This window comes from Varanus komodoensis, unplaced genomic scaffold (assembly GCF_004798865.1).
Source record: "Varanus komodoensis strain SLA01 unplaced genomic scaffold, ASM479886v1 scaffold10, whole genome shotgun sequence".
Lineage (NCBI taxonomy): Eukaryota > Metazoa > Chordata > Lepidosauria > Squamata > Varanidae > Varanus > Varanus komodoensis.
This window is the reverse complement of record NW_025335269.1, coordinates 9266642-9283052: the sequence shown is the minus strand read 5'-3', so window position 1 is coordinate 9283052 and position 16411 is coordinate 9266642. Positions and strand designations below refer to the sequence as shown.

Below are 16411 nucleotides of genomic sequence, written 5' to 3'. Positions count from 1 at the left end.
AAAGAGACCCAGGTCTCTCTCTCACTCTCCCTCCCCCCTCCGCCCTGTGTCTGTGTCTGTGTGTGTGGGGGGGGGGGCTAATCAATGTATTTGGGTTAATGGGCAGAAGTGAACATTTTCTGTAAAAGATGGTGGATTCAATGCCCTCTGCTAATTTGAAAAATATCTGTACTGAGTAATAAAAAGGATTGCATTCAAGTGTAACAAAGTACAATGTCTAAGAAGAAGCTAGCCTGCAGGGCTTCCCCTCACTCCATTTCATAATTCTGCTTTAATCAAGGGAAGGGAAAGGAAATTATGGAATAGAAAAATGCACTTACATTTCATAGAATTATAGAACAGGAACACTTTGGCAGCTATTCTTAATTGTTGCTTAAATTTAATTAGGAATTTACCTAGCTATTTGGCAGGTTCTGGCTCATTTCAAGGGAAGTTTTTAAATTAAGGCTAAAGGATGTCTTGCAGCCCAGCAGAAATTACAGACATTGGGCAAATGCACAATTTCTAGATGTAATTCTTTTGCTTCTTAGAGAGAGTGTGCATTCCAGGGTCCAGAGTTGTGGGATTCAGTCCCATGGAATCAATGGGATTTATGTGGCATAAAACTGCAAGCTTGTCTGATTCTAACCTGAATTCCAGCTAACAGGGCAAGAGCATTTCCTCTATGACTTGAAAGCCTGTGCATAAACTCAGGCCATGATGAAGATGGAGGGTTTTTTCCTCCTTCCAAGTATGATGCAGTATGAATCATTGTACTGTTGTTTATATTGTTATATGGTCCACAACTCCCAGAACAATAGGATATTCCAGAGTAGGTCTTCATTTTAAGAAAATGATACCGCAGTGGACCAGTATCCCCAGTGGACGGGTTCTCAAGTTAGCAGCTCTGAATTCAACCCATTGCTAAAACTCCAACTGTATTCATGTGTTGGACTGCTACTCCCATAATCCCCTAGACTGACTGCTTTAGGGAGTACCAGGAAAGAGGATGTCAGCACACATGCATCCAGGACATATGCATGATAAGAAATGCATTTGAACTTAAGCAATGCATACACGGTTGCAACAACCGTTTCATGGCAAACATCAGGACTATTGCACATTTCCTATCAAATATATTATTCTGCCTACTCTAATCTATACCGTGCTGTAGTTAACTGAATGATAGATTCTATATGTCATATTTTAAATACTTTAAGAAATGTTCCCTCCTCTGGGAAGGTTCTCAAATACTAATGTCAACTTGAGGCCCTTTTCTGTGTTTCTCTACTATGAGTTGGGTGGATGAGCAAGAAGTACATTTCCATAACGTCCATCAAGAGGAAATGCTTCACCCAATTTGCATGACATTTGCTAGTTTGTATATACAAACACAATTTAGAAATAATAATGATTTAAATAGAAATTTAGTACATCTCACCTTAGTGGAGAAGACTTAGCAAGTGTCCTGCATGCCTCTCCAGTCTGTTGTGCCCATGGGAGTGCAAACGTCAGGCTAGCAGTGAGCTCAGGCTGATGAAAAAGTCATCAGCTCATTGCAGCTCAAAGCATTATTCAGGAATCCACAAACACACAGTGTTCAATTTTGTTGAGGTTCTCTCAATTTTTCCTTAAAACTTGCTTAGCCTTGTTTTTGTTCCCAAATGCAAACTAGCTTTCTTTCTTTTTTGAAGACCAGGAAATGTGCAGTTTTATAGGTTGTTCATTTACTGATCAAATTTTACTGATCAGTTTTTCTTGATCAAAATTGCACATTTCCCCCCATGGGTTAAAGGCTCAAATGCACATGTAAACATATGTGCAAATGCATGCTTTTGAATGTAGATATACATGCAGAAAATTGTGAAAATGTCCTATGAAATGCCTTCCTGCTCATATGCATGTTCTGGATTGCAAACAGGAACATGATTCTTGTATGTTCCACTATTTCACACGCAGCAAGAGGGAGACCTGTTTACAAAGGCCTCTGCTGAATTTGCTCTGCTACTGCTGCAATAATCCCTCCAATTTTACAAGCAACTTCTTGTGAGATCCACAAGAAGTTCACGCATTCTTCAAAAACAGAATCATACTCACAGAACAGGTAGTTCACTACACCTGTTTCCAATACCCCAAAACATCTTTCATATTATTAGACCCCAAGGGACTGATTGTAACCACACAGAGTGAAACATAATCTTCCCCAATATTAATTTTCTCTACTGTAATCCATGGATAAAATGTTCAGCTTAGGTACTAGGGTACCTAGCTTAAAATCTTGGCTAGTGCTCAGTGGTGAATTCACTGACTAGCCTTGTGAAATAAATTCTCTCTTCCTCCTTCATCCATTAGAATACTGATAAGCAGGTCATCACCAGAGAGGTTGTTTATTTGTGTAAGAGAGTGCATGTAGTCACTTAATGTATCTCACACAGTGCATTGGTGACCATTTAAAACACTGCTTTGTGCTATGTGTTGCAGGACTTTGAATACGGTAGTCTTGTTGGCTTCTTGTACTAGTTCACATTTTCCTTCAGTGTGTGTTCTAAGGAAAACAATATAGTATATGAAAGAGAGAAAGCAAGAAATGGTTAAAATAGAAGAGTCATCCCATAAGTTGTTGTTTTTATTAAAGGTATCTATTTCATGTGAACTTTATTTAAGTCATTGAAATGTGTGCATTATTGTTTATCCTTTTAAAAATTCTTTTAATGACACTTTCATTGCAATGTAGGCAACTTGTGAGCTAGTCTCCAAACTGTATCACATACTGTTCATAAGCAATTTTTGTTTCAACTGAAAGTCATCAGTCTACCAATCTCTTTTGCACCCTGACCATGCTATCCATTATGTTTGTTTTTTCATATCATGCATTCTGTATTCGATGGCATCTACAACAAAATGTAGCAGTTTGGAATGCTTCTATTCAGGATTCCAGCCAGCCATACCCTGTTTCAGGATATTCCATTTCATTCTTGCTTCCCATCTGCCCTGTTTTCCATTTTTCTGTCAATAGACACTAAGCATTCTGTGGCCACAAACATTTGAACACTGGGTTGCTTGGAGTTTCTCCTCCCATCCCAAAGGTTTTTCCCTAACTTCCTGTGCTTCTACTTGCTATGGGTTTCCCCCAGGTACCTTCCTCTTGTGCATCGATGGTGTCATTGTGATTGAATGAGGAATGGAATTTGGAAAATGAGTTCACTATGAGCTTATACTATAGGATGATAAAATGTGACTTTAAATTGAAATATGTACCCTATATTGTACTGCAGGTGTGTCAATGAAGCCACACCACACGAAGTACTGTTATCTTGTTGGAGGAGAGAGGTTATAGAGAGAACAAGAAGACAAGTTCATATATGTACTTTGGAATTTAATGCAGGTACTTGTGAATGGAGCTGTGTTTAAAATTGTCCAAGTTAGGTTTTAAGTACATACGAGATCATGTGAAGATTCACAGCCTTCACTGTATTAAGTACCATTGATTGCATAGCCACTGCAGCCTCCATCTTCCTATCAGGGTTCATGTGTCAAGCAAGGTGGTGACATCAGGTGCTATGTGGCCAATCAGCTTTGACTGCCTGATAACATCACTAAGAGCAAGTGAAGGCAATTCAGAGCATGGGCCATATGATGTGATGTTGTCACAGTGAGTTCTGAAGCGCCATTGAGAGGACTGTTTCAAGTTCACAAATGAAAAAAGAAAGTGTTCAGTTCTCTTTTCAACCTAAGCCCAAATGAAAGAATTCATCATGTGTCCGTGTGATTAAAGCGGCTGCCGACATAGATTATATTAATCCTCCCTTTTAAAGAAGGTTTCTTGTAACCAAACTGTTTTGCATCTATTTGAATGTCCAGCCAACTTGTCCTGTTAGAAGTCACAGTCCCTCTAACAACCCATCACGTGGAATTTGAACTTTTTTCTCTTTTTTTTCCTTTGGCAAATCAGATGCACTTTTCTCTCTCACTTATCATTTTCCAAATAACCATCTGTGTGAAAATCTAGCCAAGACACAAATCAATGCTTTTCATATTAGAAATTATGAGCATGAATTTAATATCAACGGATGCTGCAGTAGGGTACAGTTTATTCCCTGGATAGTACTTCTAGGCCAGTGAAGGCTATTTTGGCTGCCTGGACATAGAGGCTTGAGCCACTGCATATTAAGCAATATCCTGTCTGGGGCAGAAATTAATTTAAACTGTGCCAAGCTCCCTCAGCATTTTCTTTCACTTTATTTTCTCTTAAGTAATGATACCAAAGTTATTCACAGAATCAAGAGCATTTTCAGTGTCTTTATTCCCTTTGATAAACTGCACAGTGTTTGTCCCCTAAGTGGTTTTGATGAGCATGTAAATGTTGTTCCAGTAACTTTTATTCCACACAATTCCCTTAGATTTTTTAAAACAAAATTTCATGAATTCCATGCTGGGTCTTTTGATACTTTCTTCTCCAGAAGAAAGGTCGGTCTCTCTCTCTCTCTCTCTCTCTCTCTCTCTCTCTCTCTCTCTCTCTCTCTGTGTGTGTGTGTGTGTGTTTGTGTGTGTGTGTGTGTGTGTGTGTGTTTCAGGAGGACAGCATGTATTTTCTTTCTCCCATAACTGTTCTCTGTTGAATTCTATGGGAGCCAGTCAAAAGAATGTAGTTAGGGCCTCAATTGTGGTGCAGACATATTTTCAGGGATCTTTGCAAGTAGGGAGCCATTTCAGCTCTGGAATACAATTTTCAAATTTCTGTAAGCACAGAAAGTGATCTTTGAGGAAACTTGTGCAGCTTTGGGAATGGCGGTGGCAATTATTCTCCTCCCTGCTATTGCCGCAACCAAAGGAGTCTCTTCTCCACAAAGCTGCTACTTGCATTTGAAGGGAAACCTTGACATGCAAATGGCAGCTTTGGAGAAGCAGTTTTTGGATGGGATGTGGCTAGGAGAGAGAGACGCAGATTCCCCCTCACCATCATATCTAATGTAGCCCCCAGTGCATAGACCCACTGTATAGAGCACAAATAATGGTAAAGCCTAGTGTACTATTCCCCCCACCACCACAGCACTGCAGCCCTGTGAATATAAATATTAAATGTAGATGTGTATTTTCCATCAGTATGGCAAAATGGTAGTCAAGTGTAATAATGATCTCTTGCAGACCTGTGCCCTTTTCTGTTGAGGATGAGCAGGTTCTTTCGAAGTCTTTTTGGACAACTCCCAGCAGCAGCTCTGACTTTTCCTGAGAATTCTGAAAAGATCAATAAAATTCAGGAAGCCAGAACCCGGGGAGCTGCTTACTGTCACCAGCACAGTCATTTCCCCCCCACCTCCTTTGTTACACTTTGGCAAACTGTGGGGTGGGAGAGGGAAACTACTTGCTGAAGCTAAGGGCTCTGCCTATTTTTCCACTTCTCTACTATCTAAGTATCCAGGCTATTCCTAAACCCTCAGATAGGATGCTAGGCATTGTATTTTGCAACTCTTGTTGGTAAATGTGGCAGGAGACCCACTACCTAGGTCGAAATCAGCAAACTTCAAGTTCCGCAGCTCACTCAGACTCATTCCAAAGCAGATAAGCTTTCTTTTTTTCCTTTTGCTTTGTTTGCAAGAAGTAGAATGCATTCAGGTGACATTCAAAGGTTTGCTATGATTTTCCTATTGACTAAAGTGTGTTTGTGCATATTTCCCTAAAAGTGTGCAATTTTCTTGCACATTTTTCTAATGTACACATTTTTCAAAAGCATCCCTTCCATAGGCAGCATTGCAAGTTTACACATGCATGAGCTTTGACTGCAGATGGTGCTAATGTTACGGTTCAGAAGTACAAAGAGGGTAAATTCGGATCATAATGAACTGAGACAAATTTAATACATCCCTAGGGTAGACTTTCCAAAGTCAACAATATGGGCTGCAAGTGTGCTTAGAAGTTGTCCTTGAATACTCAGAAGGGAAACTCTTAGAAATAGTATTTTACTAAACAGGAGTGGGGAAATTTTATTATTTTTCTCTTGATCTTGACACGGACTTTCTCAGCGTTAAAGTTATCAGGAAAAATATAGAAGGAGAACTTGAATTTAACCACAGCCACCATTTTTTCTTCTTTCTCTCCCTTCCACACAATTTCGTGTTTGGGGAAGGAGGGGAGAGAGCCAATGTGGTATAGTGGTTAAGAGTGCAGGACTGGGTCAGGAGATCTGGGTTCTGGTCCCCACTCAGCCATGGAGCCAACTGTGTGACTTTGGGCCAGTCACAGACTCTCAGCCCAACCTACCTCACTGGGTTGTTGCTGTGAGGACAAGAGTAAGCAGAAGGGAATTATTTAAGCTGTCTTTAGTTGCTTGTATAGAAAAAAAAGTGGGATACCAACGTAAGATAGACAGACAGATGACAGAGACAGACAGACAGACAATCAGACAGACAGTATTGGGAAACAGGCTGGGACTGGTTTCATTACAAACTAAGGCGGAATTCAAAGTAGAAGGGGGGGCAATAGGGTTTGGCTTATAATGGGTCACAGCTTTCTGCCCCACTCCCTTTACAGAATTCATTTTCATCTCTATCTGAGTTATAGGCCATAGGGACTGGCCTCTTTCCAAGAACGATTTTGGATGGATGGGCGTTCCCATGATCATACCATGCAGATAAAACACCAGCTTGTTGCTGCGCCAGCAGCTGTTAGGGAAGAGTAATGACTGCCAGCGCTGGACAGTAATGTTTCTTTGCATCCTGCTTCTCTGACTTAATGCGAGTACCTGTTCTGCTTTCATAGCTTCCCTGAGCAAGATTGCCTTTTATAGTCCTCCCATATGGTACATGTGAGGATGAGACCCTGTCATTTTGAAAATGTGACAAGCATTATGCTGCATTCTTTGTTATGAAAGAAAAGGCCTTGCTGTAGAATCTGATAGGCAGAACCTGAACTGTAAACATAAGCTATAATTTAATCATTACCTGGCTTTCTAATATGCTATTTCTTGTTATATCTGCTAAAAAGGGGTAGCTACTGCAAGCAATTATTCACTCCAATTAAATAATTGCCATTCTCATTTGCTTTCCCTCCCCCACCCCCACAGGCAGAGGACTCTGATAAACAGCATAGATCCCTATCTTGCTATTGTTAAGTTGCAAATTAAATATTGAGGGAACAAAAGCAGCTGAGGGATTTTCTGTATGATCCATTTTAATTTTGGGCTTTCGATTTGTTTAGCACAGCAAATCTGTATTTGTTTATCTATAGCCCACTCATCCCTTGCCATTGTGTTTCATTTGTAGGGAAGTAGCACATCTTCCAAGTAGTAAAAGCTCAAATGTTTGCATGTCTGGACATCATGGTAACCCAAGATCTTTTTTGAGGGGAGGGGTAGGGGAGGGAAAGTAAAAGTTCTGGTTTATCATGTGCAAGAGAGTGTGCTTGAGCACACAGTTACATACACACAGAGAGAGGGAGGGAGGGAGGGAGAGAGTGAGTTTAGGAGGAAAAGTTTGTTCTTGGCTTATAACCCTGTCTTGCTGGGGAAGAGATGGCAGAGTTCCCAATCGGGTCATCACATTAACAAACCAAGAATGGAGAATTCCTGGTTTGTTTAACGGGGACCACTGGTGAAAGGAGCCAGGTGAGCATGGTGAAAGCGCAGGCACTAGCATGCTGGGTCACTCTTGTGATATACAAACTGGGTCAGCGTATCTCTTCTCACATTGTTTTTCCTGCTGCTTGTACCATTTCCTCTCAAATCAGAGCAGCTCTACTGTGTCCTGGGGAGAAGCGCTTCTCCGAAACATTTGCTTTTTACTGACCATTTTAGGGATTGAATCTGGGAGCCCTGGCATGTAAGCTATGTTCTCTGCTGCAGAACTATGGACTCTCCAATAACAATAAGAGAATAACTGCTACTTCAAGTCCTCTGCATGCGGGATGGATCATCCCCTGAGAATTTAGCACAGCACATGCTCTAACATGAATTCAGAGAATTCTTTACTGCTATTGATGCTGAGTTGACCTGTATCCACTTTTGAAACAGAAATTGCCTTGGAGTCACGAAGTCTCCTTGCTGCAGCACATCTCAGGTGAACTAGAAACTTGGTCTTATTGGAGCTTGAGAACCACCATGTCAAATGGCATAAAACATGCTATGTTCTACCTAATAATTTCAATGCAGTCTCACAGGAAATGATAGAATTTTTCTCTGCAAGCTCTCTGTGGAGCACTAATTTTGATTTATTGACAGCATAATAGTTGCAGTAATCATAATACTTAGCATTTTTATCTTCACGATGGTTTAAAAATATTAGACAATTAATCATTACCAGAATTCAATGAAACAACAATTAGTGTTTGGTTTGTCATATTTCGGTGGAAATAGGAAAGTATTTTGGAATTTGTCTTTCTTATTTTATAACAGACATAGATATTTTAAAAAGAACTGATCAAATTATTACATAGATTCTGTCCTTTATTGTCAGTTTCTTCCTGCCAGAAACATACAGCTGCATGGTGCCTGACAAGCCCCCAGTTCTTTCTCTTTTTAAAAAAACACAGCCCAAATGTATTTCATTGTCATGCAAAACAAGCAATCAAAGTTACACTAACACACAGCTTTGTATGGTCTGTGCTCAGTCAAAAGTCTGATGCATGATAAACACAATAGTATTAAAGTGCCTGATACAAAAAAACCTTTTATTATAATTTCTAAAATTAAATTTGTTATGCTAGTCAGCTATTTTAACTTTTAAAGGTTTTACACTATTATGAGCGTATGGATTCAACATTCTGGTCATTTTCTGGTGTAAGTAGAAGTTCTGGCATTGTCTTTGGATTGCTTTGGACCAGGGTACCTGAAGAATCACAGGAGACAGGGTAATAATAGGTAAAAGATGTATCAGGGCCTCCACCAGTTGGACTGCCCACCCCAAGGCCTCAGGCTAACTGATCCTGACTGACATGCAAGTCAGATGCCACCTCTTGCTCCAGTGGAACAGGTTGCTTTATTCCTCCACTGCATTTTGAGTATTTCTTGTATTTGACCAATGTGTGAGCCACTTTTAGGATAGTCAAAAAGTAGCATATACAGCTATTAATTACTTAATAATTTCCTGTCTCCACATGAACCTGTTTATTCCATCAGGACATTGATGGAGGCTTTTTTTCTTGTAGCCCCTGAATGAGGTATGGCAACTGAAGAGAAAGACACCTTGACTTTGGAATGGCTCTCTTCAGGGTGGCTCACCTCATTCCTACATCATCATGTTTTCAGCACCAGACAACACCCCCCCTTTTTTTTTTCTTTTACTCCCAAGTCCTTTGAAGAATTTAAAAAGGACCTGAGTGGATGCAACTTTACCTCTTGGCTTTGAACTGTTTTGCTTGTTATTTTCTTCTGATGTGTTATTGCACATACTTTGAATGTTAGCTTCCCTGATGTGTTTTAATTGAAGGACAGGGTCCAAATTTATTAAATTAGAAACTTTCAATATTGGATAATTTAATAGACACATTATTGCTCTACAGCTCCCCCAAAGGACCAGCATGGCTTGAAACATGTTTTGATTTTTCTTCAACCTCTTTCTGTATGCCTATACCATTTTTATTAAGGTTTGGACCATTTATTTCCCATCTCAGGGCAACATTTAAGCAGCTCTAAGAGCTAATGGTTCCAGTGGGAGACTAATGAAGCTTATTCTTAAATTTCCCCTGTTGAAATCCTTCAGTGTTTCCATACAGATGGCTCCTAATAGTAATCAAAAGACCTTGTACATTTAATCCAGCTTTCTCTCCTCAACACACACACACGCACAACGATAGCGGAGGCAGTGGAAAATCAGAGGAAAGATGATGACAATTGAACCCACTCCAAACTTATGTAAAAGAGGCAAAGCAATGGTGCGATAAAAGCCTCATCTAGAAACAGTGCATGAACCATAGTGCTTAGCCCTGGTTGGACTATGTTCTATATTTGCATGTTATCTCTCTTGCATCCTACATTTACTTGAGTTGACGCTGCTCCCTATGTAAATGTTTGATGAATAAAATTGGTACCATTTTTTGATGCAAATGTTTCTCAGGATACTTCATCACTTAACCAGAGGTCTTTAATTATTCTTTATCATCCTAGCATTTGGTATCAAAAAGTTGAGTGAAGGTTCTCTTTAGGCAGAGATTACTGTATGAATGCAGTTGTGCTCTAAGATGCATGCTCACAACCGCTCTACATAGAATGACATGCCCAAGTGGTTCAGCTCCAGCTGGTATTCCAGGTGCTCCTTGCTTAAGAGATGATGTAAGGCTGCTCGCCGAACCTAGCAGGTGGGGAAAAGGCTGTTAACAACTCATCTTCCACTGCTTCTTTTAGATTTCAGAAAGTGCTGAGTGGTCTATTTTCCACTACTACTTCATTCTTGCATAACAGTATTCCTTTTTGTAAATATGGATGCCCTTAACTATCTCTAAACCAAGGAGGTGATATTGACTGCATTGGCACCTGATCCCATGCAGTGGGTGAGAACCCTGTTCAGGCATTGACTGGGGGTAGGAGAGGAAGGGGCAAAGGCAGACATCAAGAAAAGGAAGTTCTGTGAGCTTTTTTCTATCTGCGGGACATGGGGCAAGCAAAATGTTAGCCTTTGCATTAATTTGGGATGTAGGAAGGTTGACTGATTATTTCTGTGCTGTTGTGTATCCATGCACAAACTCAAGCACTTTTAATGCCCATTAGTTTCCATGAAGTATACTCATATTCATAGTCCTACTTGACCATCAAGAACACTTTTAAAAATGCTTACTTTTGGCTGGAGTGTGTCTATTTTTATTTATTCTACTTTTATATCCCATCTTTTCTCCATCATGGAACTGAAGAAGGCATTCCTAACATTGCTAGTTAATCTCCTATCCAGTCACTGGTAACAAGAGTGAAACCTTCCTAGCAGTGGAAAGATAACTGCCTTATCCCCACCACCACCAGTGCCCCTGTTACCGATGCATATTGCTAATGTAAAGTAAGCATCCCCATTTCCCAAGTGTTCCGTTTCATCATATATGTTATGAACAGAGATTTCACTATGACTTAAGTAAAATAGGGAATCTGCATCACAGTCAATGGGTGCAAGTGCCCATGACTGACTTCAAGGTGGGATGGGGTACAAGGAAGGTTATTTTCTCAGGAAAGTAGGACACAGGCCTCAAAGAAAATTTGGAATGAGAAGATTTTCATCCACTGTACCTACATGAATAAAACAAAACATTTGTCTTCAAAACTTACCATCATCAGTTGTTTGTTAGCATAGTGCAACTCCTCTTTCATTTCTCCCTGTTGCCTCTTCTTGCCCCTTGCAAAACATCTGTCCTCCTGTTTTGTCAGCTCCAGGCACATAGCTTTGCCACGTTCCCAGCTACAGGAATGGAGGCATGATGTGAAACACAACACCTCGGCACAAAGCAGCCTGACAGCACATTCTTCTTTGCATATGAAAATGTGACTCTTATTGCATTTATTGCAAGATACATGCATTTCTACACATCTGAACTATACGCATAATAACTTAGCAAATACTTTTTACAGTTGTGATCACAAAGCTATTGACAGCCCACTGTGTATACACTTCAGTTGTACTAGCCTTTCTTCCTGCAGTTATATTCCTACCTAGATATTCATGGCACCCAAGCTGGAACGATTTTTTGACAGTGCTTCAGTACCTAGTTGGATTGTCTCTTCCAGAAGGTGATGCTGATAGATTATTGATCTACCTCATGGAAGATATGTTTTCAGGGTCCATGGAATTCTATTTTACTCCATGTGATGTTTAACGTCTGTAAGGAAACACTAGGAAATTGCACCCAGAGGTCTGGGCTGAGGTGTCCCCAATGAGGAGATTATGCCCACCTCTAACTTTCCCTTTTATCAAATCCAGATGAAGCAGTGGACCTTCTAAATCATGGTAATGTGTGTCAAATAGTTGATGGTGGTACTGCCAGTAGGTAATGGCAACTGCCATTTTAAGTGCTATCTATTCTCCTTTGGAGGGGTTTGTATCTCTCTAAAGGATTGGGTTTGCAGCTGTAGAAGTTCTAATGGCTCAAAGCATCTTTATCAACTTAGACCACTATGCCTAACTGGATGGACATTGCTTTGCCAGTTATCCATGCTCTGGTATTTTCTCTTTGGCAATACTGTAGTTTGTTGTAGGTGGAGTGAACTATGTAAGCAAACCAGAAACTTCAGTCGGTCAAAAGACTTTCATGGAGACTCAAACCATGGAGTTTTGATAAAAGCACCAATTTCACAGTAGTGGTTTTAATCTTCAAATGGTTTGGGTTCAAGTCATCTGAAGGATCACCCCTTCCCATATGTCCCTACCAATCCTTGAGGTCATCTTCTGGAAGACTTATCCAGGCACTCCAACCAGAAAATGCATAAGAGGTAGCTACTGGGTAGAGGTCCCTTTCAGTGGAGACATCCCCATTATGTAGGTGTAGTTGAAAGGAAGGGAAGGGTGGAGGCAATCCTTCTTCATGCATGAGAGGATGTCCATACCTTTTAACATCTGGAAAGTTATAGGCAGCCATATTGGCTTATACCCTAACTTATATTATATTCTCTGTTGCTGCATTTCTTTTCACTGTTGCTGTATATATATATAATTTTGTTTCTGGTTGTCATTTCTAATGACTTATTTAGCTCCAAAGGCTGGTCAGAGAACTTCATATTATGGGTTAGTTGATACAAACATTGATATTAAACATAAATTAGAGAATAATTGAGCAAGTCTATATGGTCATTCATTAAAAATCTCAATCTTAAGGCACTTCAATATGTCCTAATGTTAAGAACCTGGCGATACAATTCTTTATGTTTGTAGGAGGAATGGGATATCTCTGTGCATAAACAACAGAACTTGATTGCTTAGTGCATAACTTAATAAATAATAAGCACCAGTAGCAGTCATAAACTTGTTGATTATGGATTGCCATTCATTACAGATTAATGGTTCTTATCTGCATGCCACAGCCAAGCTTTGATGTGGTTTTTGAACCCAGCACAGCAACTGACTTAAATCAAGCCATGGAATTGGAAGTTTTAGTGTTTATCATCAATTATGATTTGCTCCTATCTGCATTTTCAGCTGGGTGCCAAAAGCTTTGCCACCCCAGAGACTTTCCACTTTATTGTTTCTGGAATGAAAAGAGGCTTTTAGTCACTAAAGTGCACAGTTAGAAAACAGGATTTCAAAATCCATTTACCTTCGTATCATTTTAGCAAAATCTTGGACTTTTTCTAGCATCTGAAATGAAGTACAAGATGGTTAGTGCAAAGTGAATGGGTCAGGTTGATCCAAATGGGAGAAAGAGAAGCACTTTCTCATGCAATACAAAGAATTCCTGCAGCTACCTCTTTATTGAGTGTGTGGCAGGCATCCTTAAATGTAATGTGCATTCACATTGTAATATAATGGATGGGCACAACCATATGAGGTGCTCATTATCGATCACATTTAGTTACATCATGGGGTGATTTTTTTTTACCAGATTTCCAGTTTCCAGCTGATTGTGGGAGTATGATAACCAACTCCTTATGCTTCCCACTGTAAGCTTATAAATGCCCAACTCATGGCAAGAGATAGTTAGAAACCTTCTACAGTTGCCTAGCATTTGCTAAAGTGAAACATAAAGCAAATTGGCTCTGATCAGATAAAACATCTATAGGAATTAAAGGATGGTTGAAAGAACTTTAGTAAGTTTCAATTTCTCAGAAATTTAGACTCCTCAAAGTTGCCCCAAATTCCACCTAAAGTGAAACAGTTATGGTACCTAAGATGGGGAGTATGTTTCATTGAATTCAGTGGGCAAACTCAGTCGGCAAACTAGATATGTATAGGGGTCACACTGACCTGTGTGTCATATCTGTGGGAATTGTAACCACCGTTACAGCAATATGATTTGTAAAAGTATCATATGCATTTTTACAAATGCATTTTTATTTCTCATGAAAGTTTGGATGTGCAACATTTCTCAGATATGTCCCAGGTATACCCACTCATCATTTTGTTAGCTCATTTTCTAGTCTAGTATTTCTCAAGTGACTAGAGAAAGTAATGTTTAATTATCTAACAATATTTATGAAAGATATTTCCAAGCAATGTTCAAAAGCAAGTCTTAACACCAAAAACCCAGAAGGGTTGGCAGCCTGCCTAATTTGTAGCAGTAGGGAGTTCCACTCAAAAAAAAAGGGAAAAATGCAGTAAAAACAAAATGCCCCATCGCATTAAAATCAGCCCATGGCTGCTTAACTCAAGCTATGGAATACCATGCCAAAGAGAAAGGGTTACAGTTTTTCTGTGAAATACTAAGTTTTGGACTTTGGAAGTTGTTAAGCTGTGAAAATCAATGCTGCAGGTCATTAAATTGCAGGTCAGCAGCAATTTTACTTGCCCCCTCTCCTTCCCTTTGTACTGCATATCAACCTCAAAATCAAGCCATGATCTCCCATATCCTTGGCACATGCCCCATCTGCTGTCTGCCATCACTGTGCCACCAGGAAGACTTACCTCCTCTTCTTTCAGTAACTGTTTGAGGATGGCTGCATGGCTGGCCGGCCCCGATGCCTGGTTAGTGGGAGCCATGGTGATGAGGGAACTGACCTAGCTTGAGAAATCAATATATGGTCTCCCTCCCTCTCTCTTCCCTGGCTGGATGCTGTCTGTATCTGTGGTTGCCATGGTAGCAAACCATGCTTCCAGAGGAACACAAAGACGCTGATTGGCTGCTGCCAGTTGTTCAGGGAGGAAAAGGAGAGGCAGGCCTTGCCTCTGGCATTTGTGGAGTCCGTTCTGGTGTTTTCTTACATCCATTTAGTGAAGTGGGCTCCTTCGGTTTGCATTCTCTCCACTGTTTCCCTCCCATTTGTTAAATTATTCTAAATCATATTTTTCCCCGAAGGGGAAAAGGACTAGAGATGTATTTTACCTGCTGCATTTGAACCTATTTTTCTCTTCCCTGAATTTCCCTAGCTAGAATCCCTATCACTCCTATGGAGTTACTTCTTCACCAAGGTGTTGTTTTGCTACTTGAGAAAGAAACTAGTATTTGTGGGGGGACATTAAAGAAACAGAGCAGCAATACACCAACTCATGCATGTAAGTGACAGAACTGATAGAATTATTATTATTTATTCAAATCATTTCTTGTGACACCTTTCAGCAGCTCAGGGCCACTCGTGTAGAAATAAAGACTATTCAATGTAAAATCAGAAGGCATCACTAACTCAAACAGAACCAGAAAAGCAGTTGCAGTAAATGCAAGACTGTTATCAGAGAAATGCCCTCTAGAATAAATGGGATTTTCTCTTCATTCTGGAAAGCAGAATGAAAATAACAGGCCTTGACAGGAAGGTTGTTTCATAGTGTCATGTCAGTACTGTGCATAAAGAGATTTGGAATAGATCCCAACCTATGGAGAATGTGGGAATTCATGCTAGAAGACAGTATCTCTAGGATGCATGGGTTCTGGGCCATGAATAGCTTTAAAGATAAGCTCTGGTACCAGAATTTTGCATACACCCATTTAGTCACTTTTTCTCATTACATGATAAGCCATTGCATTTCACCCAGTACTTCACTGATTTCTGAAGGTGAAAATAACTCTCCAAGGAGCAATACAAAAAGCAAGTATTTCTGAGTGCCTAAAGATACCATTACTCCTTTGTGCACTTGGATGTGAATTAGCATGTCATCAGCATGGTATCATTATTAACATAGAATTCCAAAAAGCCCTTTTCTAGAGGTGTGGAGGAACTGTGATCTAAGAGCTGATCTGCACAACTTACTCCTATGGGGAAGGATAAGTTCAGTCAGTAGCATCAAATATACCATGATATCTCATTGCAGAGCACTGCATGAAGTTCATGAAGAAGTACAATGTTATCAGAACACTTCTCTGCATGCTTCTTCAGAAGTAATCCCTATGGGATTCAGTGAAACTTATTTCCAGTGTAGTTTGTGTAGCATTACAGTCATTCTCAGCACAACCTGTCTCACAGGGTTGTTGCTGTATAGATAAAATGGAGCGATGGAGAGCACCTTGGGTTCCTATATAATTGCAGTGGAAGAAGGTGGCAGCGAAGTGTGATCTCAATTTTTGAAAACAAATTAATTTTCTTTGATAGGTAAACAAAAGCAACTTAGCTGTTTCTACAATCTTTGGATTAGACTTTGGTAAGATTCCTAAAATTGGCCACCAGTTGAATGAGCTTCCCTTTCGCCATGAATCCATTTGGTGTTTTTTAGTAAAGTCACTGACAGCCTTAGTTTCCCAGGTTGGGAATAATAACCCCTAACCCATCCTGAGAGAACAAACTGAATAATTGGAAAGTCATTTACAAATTAGGAATTGTTGAGAGAGAGAGAGAGAGAGAGAGAGAGAGAGAATGGGAAGCAATAGCAGTGCTCTTTTCTCCAGC

The 16411-nt window shown here is 40.0% G+C and overlaps 1 protein-coding gene across 1 annotated transcript in view; it reads left to right on the top strand.

Annotated features, from left to right (window-relative positions):
* The window catches only part of CNTNAP2 (contactin associated protein 2), an 870382-nt gene that overhangs the window by 370088 nt on the left and 483883 nt on the right, over nucleotides 1-16411 (top strand). The gene's annotated exons all lie outside the window — the stretch shown is intronic.